The following is a 12,618-nucleotide window of genomic DNA, read 5'->3' as shown; positions in this document are numbered from 1 at the left end:
AAATATCACTATATATATGTATATATACATGTGTATATATATATATATACACACACACATATATATATGTGTGTGTGTATATATATATATTTAGACCCTTAGATATTGCCTTCCTTCTCAGATATGGTGTTTTTTGCCTCAGTTTTCCTCCTTGAAAATTAAGTTGAATTAGATGGTTGTTTTTACCATTCTTGACTCTCAGTACACTATAATGTAAACTTAAATTTTAATCCAGGCATTTTGTGTGGGGGACACAAGTTTGACTGACTGGCTCCTTCCCTGAAAGAGTGAGTGTGAATTTAATAGAGGGGGCGCGCTTCGGGTACAAACCATTTACTTTGCCACTTACTTTCTGAATGCAAATTGTAGGTAAAATTAGGTAGCCAAGGAAGGGGGGAAGGGAAGAAAAATTTAAAGCATAGCATCAGATTGACAAGCTTACTCATGGATACTCTGTGAGATGGTTAATTGACCCTTAGACTTTGCAAAGTGTCTTATCCATAGACCGCTGTCTGCATTCCAAAGCATGAAGAAAGAAAATTATACACGAACTTTCAAAACTTTCATTGCTTAACATACAGTGAGTATGTACAGACAAAACAGCTCAAATGATAAGTTATGTGTCTCAACTAGAGTAAAAATCATGGAAAGAACCTAAATAGCTGTATTTGGTTTTGCTCTCATCTACTCCTTGACTGAATTAATTGTTTAGGCTCAGTCAAATCTCTATAGTTGCTACGAGCTTTCGTGGTAAGCCTCTAAGATGGCGCTAGTAGTCCACCTCCTGGCATTCATAGCCTTGTATAATCATCTTGAGTGTGGACCAGACTCAGTAACTTGCTTCTAACAATAGAATGCAGCCAAAGACATGGTATATAACTTCTTATTTAGATCACAGAAAGATTGTAGTTTTCTCTTGGCTAGTCTTTCTTGCTTTCTCTTGGGTGCTTCACTCTGGAAGAAGCCCGTTGCTATATAGTAAAGTAAAGTAGCCCTATAAGGAGGCCATGTCAATAAACATGGAAACCAGTCTTCTGAGGCCTGTGAATAGTCACAGGAGTGAGCGTTGAAATGGATCTTCTGCCAACTTCCCTATGAGTGAGCTTGGAAGCAGATCCTGCCCTAGGTGAGCTTTGAGAGCACCCTAGCCAACACCTTGATTGTAGCCTCCATGAGGGTATCTCAGTCAGAACCATATAGTCTGGTCCCCTACCAGATTCTTGACCCCTAGAAAGCATGAGATAATAGCTGTTTGTAGTTTCCAGCTGCTACATTTTAGAATAATTTTTAACATGGCAATAGATAGTAAAATTTTTAATAATGATGATTCTTTGTATTATTTGTCTTCTTATAGTTAACACATGTCTGACATCAAGGGATTTGCACAGTGGCTCTGTGTTACTGTCACACTTTACAGCAAAAGAACTGAGATCTGGAATCTTGTTCAAGATTTCAAAGTTAGAATAAGTTGAATCAACATGTGACTTTAGACCTTCTGACTCCAAAAGTAATGCTTTTGCAACTGTGGCCCTGTTCTTCACTAAATGCTGACAAAAAAGAGCCAGCAATGAATCTAATTAATGACTTTGCTGAATATATTAATCGGTTGTGATTTTCCATCCTTAGCATCCAATGGTTATTGTAAGATCAAATAGTGGCATATATATAATACTAACTAGTTAGTTAGATTCTGGGTTAAGAGGTTATGTCATATATGACGGTGAAATCCAGAGTTGAATCCCTAAATTCCTTGGGAAATATGTTAGCCCCTTGATTTTGTTAAATTAGCTCTTTCTTCTCTATTTCAGTAAGTTATGTGGCCCCATTTTAAAGGACTGCAGTTTGCCTTATCTGTATTAAAATAGCTGTCTGCATGAAGGTGACATTTGTGCTGTCTCTGTGGGTTCCTCTGGCCATTGACTTCCATTGTAATGTCCCTAGTGCTTTTTATCTCTTCATTCTAATTGCTATACTTTTGGATGCTGGCCCTGATTGGGACAGGCAGTTGAAATGGCATGTACTGGGTGATTGACATAGTCTGTATAAATACCTATTCTCTTAAGCCCACGCCATGTCACAGGCTGTCAGAGCTAGTCTACTGCCAGGGCCTTTTCAAAATCATAATTAAAGCATGATGCCCACTAGTCAATTATAAGTTCATAAATTAGGCTCTATGAAAAAAAAACTACTCTCAGGACTCTACATATGAGTTGAACACTCTTTTCCTCTTCCTCTGTTTTTGAAGAGACTTGGTATTTAAGTCCATGGTTTTGGATAAAATTGTTATTTGAATTCATCATATTTGAGTAGCTATAAAGCCTACTAGAGTGTCAAGTATTCTTCTCAGTCCCCCAGTAAAAGGTTGTTGATGGATGGACAGCTGTTTTATACAAAGAGGAGGAGGCTTATATATCTTAGACTAGAGTTTTACTTGGTATGGGAGATGAATAGGAATCAGGTGTGGCAGGTAAATTTGTGAACAATTCTGAAATTCTTAGGATGTAACATGATTATTGGATCCCAAGAAGTCAGTAGTGAAAGTGAAGGGCATATTTCTAAATGCAAAGTGATCATACACAAGTTAAATTGATTGCAAGATGGCTTAATATTAAGGATTTCTAATTAAAGAGAAATTTCTAGAAAGCCTTGTGGTTGGATTTTTATTTTCCTCCTCCCTGTTATTTCTCATACTCTTTCTCCCTTTACTCTGTGACCTAGCATTAACTAACTTGAGTGTCAATTTCCTTATTTGTAACACTGGTAATTTTGGAACTCCAAGATTGTGAAAACTAAGACACTTTTATAAGTAATACGCTTGCTGCAGAACCCCAGAAAAGACACAGTAAGTAAGAGTTATTACTGATCACTTTTTAGGAACACCAATCCTATCTCAGAACCTCTATTCTAGCTATGGATCTTGACTTATATCTATCAAAATCAGTGGTAGAATTCAGTGGGTTACAGAAAAACAGAATTACCATATGATCCAATAATCTCACATCTGGGTATTTAACTAAAAGAATTGAAATCAAGATTTAGAAGAGATACTAGCATTACTGTGTTCATGGCAGCATTATCCAGAATAGCCAAGATATGGAAACAACCAAGATGTCCATCAACAGTGAATGGATAAAGGGAATGTGATGTATACATACATTGGAATATTGGAATATTATTTAATCTTAAAAAAAGGAAATGCTGTCATATGTAACAACATGGATGAAACTGACGGGCATTATGCTAAGTAAAATAGGCTAGTGACACGAGGACAAATATTGCATGATTCCACTTATAGAAGTTACTTAAAATAGCCAAACTCGTAGAAATGGAGTAGAAATGTATTTGCCAGGGGAAAGAATGGGTGATTGCTGTTCAACAGGTCTAAAGTTTCAGTTATGCAAGTTATGCAAGAAATCTCCTGTACAAGTTTGTGCCTATATTAGCAATAATGTACTGTACGCTTAAAAATTTGTTAGGAGGGTACATATAACTATACAATAAAATATTATAGCAATATAATATGTATTATTTTAATATTACCTCCAAAATTGAACTTCTCAATATCCCCAAAATATGATTATTCTAAAAAAACATGATATATTAAAAATCTAAGAATAACCCCTAAAGGCATGTTTTGGAGTGAAAAGAATTTTGATCAGAGTTGTCTGGTAGCTTGGTGAAGTTTTTTTATTCACCTCCACATCTGAAACTAGACTTACATTTTTTTCAACAAATGCCTTTTAGATTGGTTATAACAATAGACTGTCTTTGGAGTGGGTTAATTTATGCAGTTGACATTTATGAAGTACTCACTCAACTGACCACCCACTTTAGATAAACACTGAGGATTTAGAAAAGGTATCATTTACTGTGTGCTGACTATATGCCCAAAATGTTCCATGCCATCAAATAATCACAAAATCCTGTGAGGCAGATGTTTATATCACCATTTAACAGATGAGAAAGCTGAGATAGAAGTAGTTAGAACAACTTGCCTACAGACGGTCACATACCCGGCAAGCAGAAAAGTAGAATTTCAACTTGGGTGAATTTTACTTCAAAACCTTCTACTTCATTTCCTTCTATATTTTGCTGCCCTCCTGGAGCTCGTTTCCTAGAACTGAAAGGCATTCTGTCTTTGGTAGAGTAGGGTTCCTGAGCCTGAGGCAAGGATTTGGGTACACATGATTTATGGAAAGAGTGCCCCAAGAAAAACAGAATAAGGGAAGGTCAGTGGAGCAACAGAGGAGATAAGTAATTATCCCCTCCATGCTGGAGTCTGGAGCTGGAGAGCAAGAACTGTGTCACAACACTAACTGCCCCTTAAGCTAACCCTTATGGGAACACCCTGCATCAGTTAGTCACAAGGGATGGAAGGTGGAAAAGAGAAACTATTTCAGTTTTCTGGGGACTGAGAGGGTTTTCTGGGATGAGAACTTTCAGTGCTGAGACTGGGACTGTCCCAGGCAAACCAGAGTGGTTGTTCCTGTATGTGGTGGCCTGTGAAAGTGAAAATAAATTTTCCAGAGAAGGCTGTGAGCCTCCAGCAGCCAACACTCAGCAGCTCTGGGAAGATGAATTTGTGACCTGGTCAAGGGGATCTGGCTTTGGTACAATCAACCACCACTGGGTTGCCTTCCTTAGCCCAACTGTCATGGAGAAATCAATCAGGCAAAGAGACTGAAGTGGGTTGTATCATATGAGCAGATGCACTCTTCAGATTCCACCAGTGAGCTTTGGGGAAATGAGACCTTTATGGTGACAGTAGAAAAATTGGAGGAAGATGCTGTTTGGGAGCTGGAAGATGAAATGAGGAGGAACATTTTCTCTGGCTAACAAACGACGATGTAAATGACAACAGTATTTGCTTTTGCTGATATGAAGCACCGAAACCCCTGTTTTGGGATCTTATGTATAAAATAACCCTGCTGGGGAGAGAGAGAGACAGAATCTAATGTAGGGATAAATGTGGTAAGTGTTAAATACTTTTCATCATCATCGTTCAAACTTGCCCTTATTAGGGTGTTTCAATACAACATAAGAAGTCTAAAGCAAAGTATATTGAAATCGTTTTGCCTTCAAACAGAAATATGAAGTCTCTGCAAACCATAGTCTGAAAGGTATAAGCTTCAGTCTGAGAAACTGAGTGATTTTTTTCTTCAAATTTCAAAGAAAATTGTTTGATAGAAAATTATTCTCTAGGTTTCTATTACTGTAGTTACCCTACTGGATAATAAAAGGTTTAAATTCAGGGGCGCCTGGGTGGCTCAGTCAGTTGAGTACTGGACTTTGGCTTAGGTCATGATCTCATGGTTGATGAGTTTGAGCCCCACGTCAGGCTCTGTGCTAACAACTCAGAGCCTGGAGCCTGCTTTGGATTCTGTGTCTCCCTCTCTCTCTCTGCCCCTCCCCTACTCATGCTCTGTCTCTGTCTCAAAAGTAAATATAAACATTAAAAAAATTTTTTAAAAAGGCTTAAATTTGGATTAAAACGCATGAGTGGAGAAAACAGCAGCATTCATGCAGGAGGCCCTCAAAGTTCAGGCTCGTGTATGTCCTGCCATGTGAGTTTGCTTCCATAGAATCATACTCAGGACAGAATGTCAGGATAAATTCCTCCACCCACGTCCTGTCCTTCCCAAAGTTCCCTCTTGAAGGCTTGTGGCTATCAGTTTCTTGAGGCTACATGTATAGAGTTTATTACCTAGTAAATGGAAAGCCTATTGTCACAGGGTCCATAATTTTCCTCACATGAGCTCCGATCTTGTTTTGAGAGACCCAGCTCTTCAAGTGTTTTCTCCAGGTACAGAGTACAGCAGGATGTAACTTAAGTGTCACTTTGCTGACTCAATCAGGAATCTTTTCTATTCTGTTCACATTTGGAACAATAGAAACCTATTAGAAAGCAGTGTTTCCCAAAGTGTGTTCTGTAGGTGCCCCCCGCCCCCCCGCTCCGCCAAGATCTTTGGTCACAGTATCTGGGTACCACTATTTGATCCTTCAAAGAGATCACCAATGCACAGTAGCATATTAAATTCTTTACCTAATCCAGTGTCATCCTAACATATTTAACAACCAAGTCCTTTTTACCTTGAAACTCTAATTCACCCTTGATGATACACATGCATTCTCTAGAAAAATGTTTTCAGAAATGCCGGGCAATAGCAAAAAGAGTCTTTGTAAAAAGGACAAATAGTTAGGATCACCTTTTTAATACCCTGTGATTGCCCATATCACTTGTCTGTCCCTTTTGATCCCCTTTGTCCATTGCCCTTGTATCAGCTCTATCCTTCTGAATAAAGGAAATAACATGGGAAAAATGATGTCCTTTTTCTGAAATACACTGTGGTACTGTTCTGAGATACAAATAAGAGGACATCTATTTTCCCTGTATCTGAGACTCTATCTGTGTATCTTCCTTTGCTTTCCACAAGCGAAAATCTTAGGTACCAACAGGGATTGAGGAAGAGAAAGAAAAATAATATTTAGCATATTTTCTTCCCTGTGGTACCTAAGCATTAAACAGTATATGTGCATATATATATATTAAAAGCCAAACAATCCTAGCAGAGATAAAGTAGTATATTTAAACATTTGAACATCAAAATCTATTAAATGAAGGCTGCAATGGAGAAATACCCAAAACATTCAATAAAGCTTTTCAACCTGAATATAGGGTTACCATGACAACGAAACTCAAAAATCCCTCTTCTTCATATAAAGTTGCTGAAAAAATGCCCATGGTGGAAACAGCATGGAGTCCTCAATTTGATAACTACTGAACAGAGGTACAAAGAATCTCCAAAACATTTGATAAAGCTTCAGGGTGAATATTTTAATATCCTCCTTAAAAAAATAATAATAATGAAAAGACCCAAGCTATTTCCACACTACTTCTTTTTTCTTTCATCTAAACCATTTTGAGGATTTCATGCTATTTTAAAATCATTTTCTATGAAAGAAAACAGTTATGATTACAGTGGCCTAATGAGGAATATTAATAACATTGATCTTAAACTAGGTCTGGGGACTACCAAGCGTGGCAGGGAAGAGGTCCCTGCGCAAATCAAGAGGCAGTTGTCAGACTGATGCTGACTCAGCACTGCCAGTGTGACCTCCTATTCCCCACTTGTTCTTGGGCAAGCCTTGAAATATGCAGCGACACACTCTGCCAGAGCAAACAGAAGCAAAATACTTGATTCTCTTACATTCAATTCTCGGCCAGTTTCTTAGAAGGACAGTATGTATGTGAACACATAGTATATATGTGTATTTTCATCTCATGCACATTTCTACATGTATGTATAAATTATATGCATGTGTGTTGTTTGCAAATATATTCTAGCCTACAGGTCAACACAAGTGAACGGTTTCACATAGGAATGGTGGGCTTATCGGTACTTAAAATTTCCTCCCAATGATATAGGGCAATGGTTTTGCCGATATCTAATAAAACATAGTTAACCCTATCTTTTCCATCTACATGGGAAAAGGTAAAATTTTAAAAGAAAACATTTCATCCTGATATTCTCACTAGGAGAGCTTCAGAGTCAGGTAACTGGTATCCACATGGTCTAGGGGCGCCTGGGAAGCTCAGTCGGTTAAGTCTCTGACTTTGGCTCAGGTCATGATCTCATGGCTCATGAGTTCAAGGCCACATGTTGGGCTCTGTGCTGACAGCTCAGAGCATGGAGTCTGCTTCGGATTCTGTCTTCATCTCTCTCTGCCCCTCCCCCGCTTGTGTGCTCCCTCTCTCTCTCTCAAAAATAAATAAACATTAAAAAAATGGCCTGAATAACATATATCAAGAAGGAATGTGTCAGATCTTGGATATGATTCCTCATTTTCTGGAGGTACATGACTAAGTAGTTTGAAAAGGTGTTTTTTAAGTTAACCTCTAGTGCTGTTGGATTGATTTTGCTTGTGTGTTAGTTTGCTCACTTATGCTTTCCCTAAGCCGAGCCTGCTTTGCAGTGAGTTCATCAGATTGAAGAAAATCTTGCTTTATTTCAGCCTGTTTTTATTTGGAGGAGGGGAGAAATCCTATAGTCGCTTCTCAGAGTTGGTACGAAACTGCATGCGTGTGGTGGCAAGCAAAGATATTTTCCTCTGAAGTAGATTGATCTGCAGCATAGGTCGGGCATAGTTTTCTAAAAACACACACGTAAAGCTCCTTAATATCCCTTAGGCAATGTGATTTTTTTTAACTTTTTTTTTTTTTAGTTTATTTACTTATTGAGAGAGAGGCAGAGAGAGGGAGGGAGAGAGAATCCTCAGCAGGCTCCACACTGTCAGCACAGAGCCCAGTGTGGGGCTCCATCTCAGCAACTCTAAGATCGTGACCTGAGCCAAAATCAAGAGGATGCTTCACTGCCTGAGCCACCCAGGCACCCCAGGCATTGTGCTTGTTGGCGTGAAGTGCCCATTTCTTCCCCACAGCATGCTAATTATTCCACACTGCAGAATTCTAATTTTGTTTATGTGAATGCTACAGGTAGTAGTATTCAAAGGGCGAACTAGACCACCACCACCATCATAGCTTGGGAATATGTTAGAAATATAAATTTTCATGCCCTACAGCAGACCCACAGTGCCAGAGGTGCAGGGGATGGGGCTCAGGATCTGTGCTTCAGTAAGCCCTACTGATGGTCTCTACACATGCTGATGTTTGCGAACCACAGCTCTGGAGGAGAGGATTTGAGAAGATGACAATGTTGATGATGTGGACAAAGACAGGGGGGATTAGGAAGAAGGGGAGGTGGAAAAGGAGAGAAATTTAGAACCTGAGAATTGAGAACTGAAAGGAAATAGGGACTCTTTGATGGTGTCCTTTCATTTCCTCTGTAAGCCACCAGGGAGTGAAGTGGCTTGCCCAAGGTCAGAAGCACAGCCAGAAGAAGAAATGCTATTTTCTGATGAGTAAAAGTTGACTATTAGACAAGAAACACAGAAAGAACTTTTCCTATTTGTGATGTGTAATATGTCTTTGACAGTGCGGCTCATTCACGGGTAGTGTGAGTTCTGCATCCAGTGAACACTCTGTTGACTCGCTGATATTCTGCTCCAAAGAATCCATTTTAGAGATGCAGCTATGAATGATGATGTTGCTTTTCTGTTTCTGGAGAATGCAAACACCATCACTTGGGAGCAAAACATCTTAAGGTCCATACTACAAAGGCTAAATGTCCTACCATCACAGAGAATGTAAAAATTATGTAAGAACCACCTGTGGGACAAATGCTGTATGTAATAAAAGTAGGATCAGACCTTTTAGGATACAAACCTTTGCAGTAGTGGTTCTCAAACCTGGATGCACATTAGTATCACCTGAGAATTTTGAAAGATCCTGATACCCAGACCAATTAAATTAGAACCTCTGGCTGTGGGACCCACACATTGGTGTTTTAAAAACTCTTCAAATGGTTTCAGGGTGCAGCTACATTGGAGAGCTAGAGTTCTGTGGCCTTGACCCTATAGTGTGGCCCTTGGATTGGCAACATTAGTGGCAGTTTTTAATAGATGGAGAACCTCCGTTTCTATCCCAGCTAGTGATTCAGCCTCTGCATTTTAACAAGATCCCATGCTGATTTATATGCACATTAAACTTTGAGGACCAGCTTTCCTATTTAAAACACAAAAGAAACAACTCTCTGCTGATAATTTTTTAATATACTGAAAATAAAAGTGGGAAATCAAAATTATCTAGAGTTTCACCATTGTTATTTTCTGCATATCTCTATACATTCACTATTACATATATGCTTTGTATTTTGTGTACTTTTTACATAATTTCATGTCTTGCCTTTGAGTTGTTTGTTTCAGTTATCATATTGTAGAACATAATTTTGTGAGTTTTTCACGATGGACTGAAAAACTCTTGGTAGGAGGTCCTACAACATGTTCATTATTCACACGTAATAAAAATCAATCAGGATTTGAAATTTATTTTTAATAAACTATTTGAAGTCACCAATATTAAATTATATTTAAAAAAATCCTACTCATGTCTGATCCTAGTTGGAGGTACTACTGATCTAAGCCTCTTGCTTAAGAGAACAAAAAAAGGAAAACATTTTTTATGATCAATTCAAGACAAAATAACCTCAACCTGCAAATAACAATCATGGAGAAATTATTTTCATTTATTATGTTTTGTTGTTTCCAAATATCTTCATGTTTTGAAAAATTCTTAAATGCATCCATTAAATTTGTTCTAAAAATCACTGTTACACTTACGGAATGAAGGTTAAGGGGGTTACTACTGAGCAGCTGTGGTAAAAGAGTTTTATAAAACTAGGCTTTCTATTTTTTATGGGCTGTTGAATTTTATGGGCTTATATGCATCTGAGGAATCATGAAATGAAAGAAAATTGTTTGAATAACACTTTAGACTGGCTGTCACTGCTTCTTTGTGCTAATTAGAAAGTGGACCCAGGCCAATGTGGTATAGTGCTGGCCTGGTCAACAGAAAAAGGGCCAGAGGATCACAGGATTTGGGGAAAGACAGTCCAGGTTATTACCTGTTGTCATGGAGTAAGTTTAAGCGTTCTCTTTCACCCTTAAAAACGTCCTGATTTGGAAATAAATTATTTGGTTCTACATGCAAAAACACCAAATCCAAGTCTATCACTTTATAGAGGAGGAAATTCTGAAGTGGTGGGCTATATTATTCCTTGCTTTAAAGCAACTAAAGAAACAACAAACAAAACTTGTAATTTTGTTTTCTTATTGGCCTCCTATCAAGCTCAGATGGTTTAGCAAGAAACACAGAGCCCTGTGTGATCTGGGCTTTACCTCTGTCCCTCTCTCATTCTTGCTCCTTTGATTTCTTGTTCTTCCTGTCATATATTTACACATATAAACCGAGGTTGTTAATAGTGCTGTTTTCCACATATTTCCAGCTATTCTGCTTCTTAGGTACTTGACAAGATTGGATCTATAGGCTTCTGGGTGATGCCAGGTGATCACACTGAACAGCAAGGGTGCTGGTGTTTTCTATTTGAACCAGGTGTCAGAAACTCAAAATAATTCCATCTTGAAGGTCATGTATTTCTACATACTGTCCTTTCCAGAGGTTTATCTTATTTCCTTGTTCTCATTTTCCTTTAATTCCAGTTGTCCTTATGGGTCATTTTCCAAACCTTAATTTTCTTTGTCTTTTGAGACAGGGAGAGAGAGAGAGAGAGAGAGGGAGAGAGAGAGAAAATCCCAAGCAGGCTTCATGCCCGGTGTGGAGCCCCTGTGCTGGGCTCAATCCCACAGCCAGGAGATTATGACCTGAGCCAAAACCAAGAGTCGGATGCTTAGCTGACTGAGCCACCCAGGTGCCCCAACCTTAAAGTTTTCTTAAATCTTTTTAAAGGTGAGGTATAAATGAATATAAGAATGCCAAGCACAGTGCTCAACACTTAAGATCTAGGAATTAATAGGACCAGGACCCTGCCTGAGAACCATCCCAGTCAGTGGGGAGAGTCCACCAGTAACCTGGCCGTCTCCCCACATTGCGGTAAGTGTTACAAGGGAACTTCCTTCTCGGCATCTCTAATTTTCATGAGAATGGATTTTCTCCAAACAGATTCTATCATTTATCTTCCCCTTTACTCAGTCTGTGGAGAGATGGAATAACTTGCATGACTGGTAAATTTGGGAAGAAGAATTTGATTACGCTTGGAGGTGGGGGAGGGCAACACCATCCTACGTAGATGGAGAAACTGCTTTAATTCAGGGGTTCAGTCATAGGAAAACTGTGAAACACTCATGTGAAGCTACATTTTCCAGGCTGGCCTTTATTAATAATCAAAGTCAGCCATTTGGGCCCTCTTTCATCATTTCTCAGTTATTCATGAACCTGAGCAAGGAAGAGGTGTGCTGTTTATCGGGGACCTCTTAGAGACTGGGACAGTGAGAACAAAAAATAAAAGACCTGAACTTAGGGAAGCAAAATATACTCTAGAAAGGCTTTTGGTGAGGCAGGCCATTGCGACCTTGAAGTTTTCAGAGGCTTATATTAGGCCAGGAGGAGTTTTATAACTGTGCTGTTGGCTTTTAACTGCCGTGGTCTGGGCAAGAGGCTTTAAACCAGTCACGTGGTCTTCTGACCTTGGCGATTGACCTTAAGTGAGCGGCTTTCACAAAAAGTACTTGGCTGTGGTAAAGGTGTGGAGGGGCGCACATGAGTGTTGCATGAGTGATAGAGCCTGGCCGGAGGACAGTGAGTCATAGAGGTTTTAGTGAATAGGCACGGAGGAGGCAAGGATCCAATCAAAGTGTGCATTCCTGATCTCCACATTCAGGCAAACAAGCGAAGGCATGGTAGGCCTCAAAGCTTCTGCGCTGAGGATTTCAGGGTGGAACCACAGCTGGGGCTGAGGCAAAAATAGTGGAAAAGGGAGGCTTCCAGCTCTTCAGTTATGGATGAACAGAACAGTATCTGCAGCTCTGAAACCTGGCTTCTGCAGGTGTTTTAGGCTCTAAATCACCAGTGGAAGGCCGGGGGAGTCAGCCTTTTTGTAGTCAGGGCCAAGGATACAGGTGGAGGGACTACACTTAGATTTTACTGGTTTCACGTGCTCAAGAGGCACCTCCTATATGTGGTCTCAGGTTGGCTCAGGATTGGTT

The sequence above is a fragment of the Panthera onca genome, chromosome D4 (genome assembly GCF_046562875.1).
Source record: "Panthera onca isolate mPanOnc1 chromosome D4, mPanOnc1 haplotype 2, whole genome shotgun sequence".
Classification (NCBI taxonomy): Eukaryota; Metazoa; Chordata; class Mammalia; order Carnivora; family Felidae; genus Panthera; species Panthera onca.
This window is presented reverse-complemented; position numbering follows the sequence as displayed.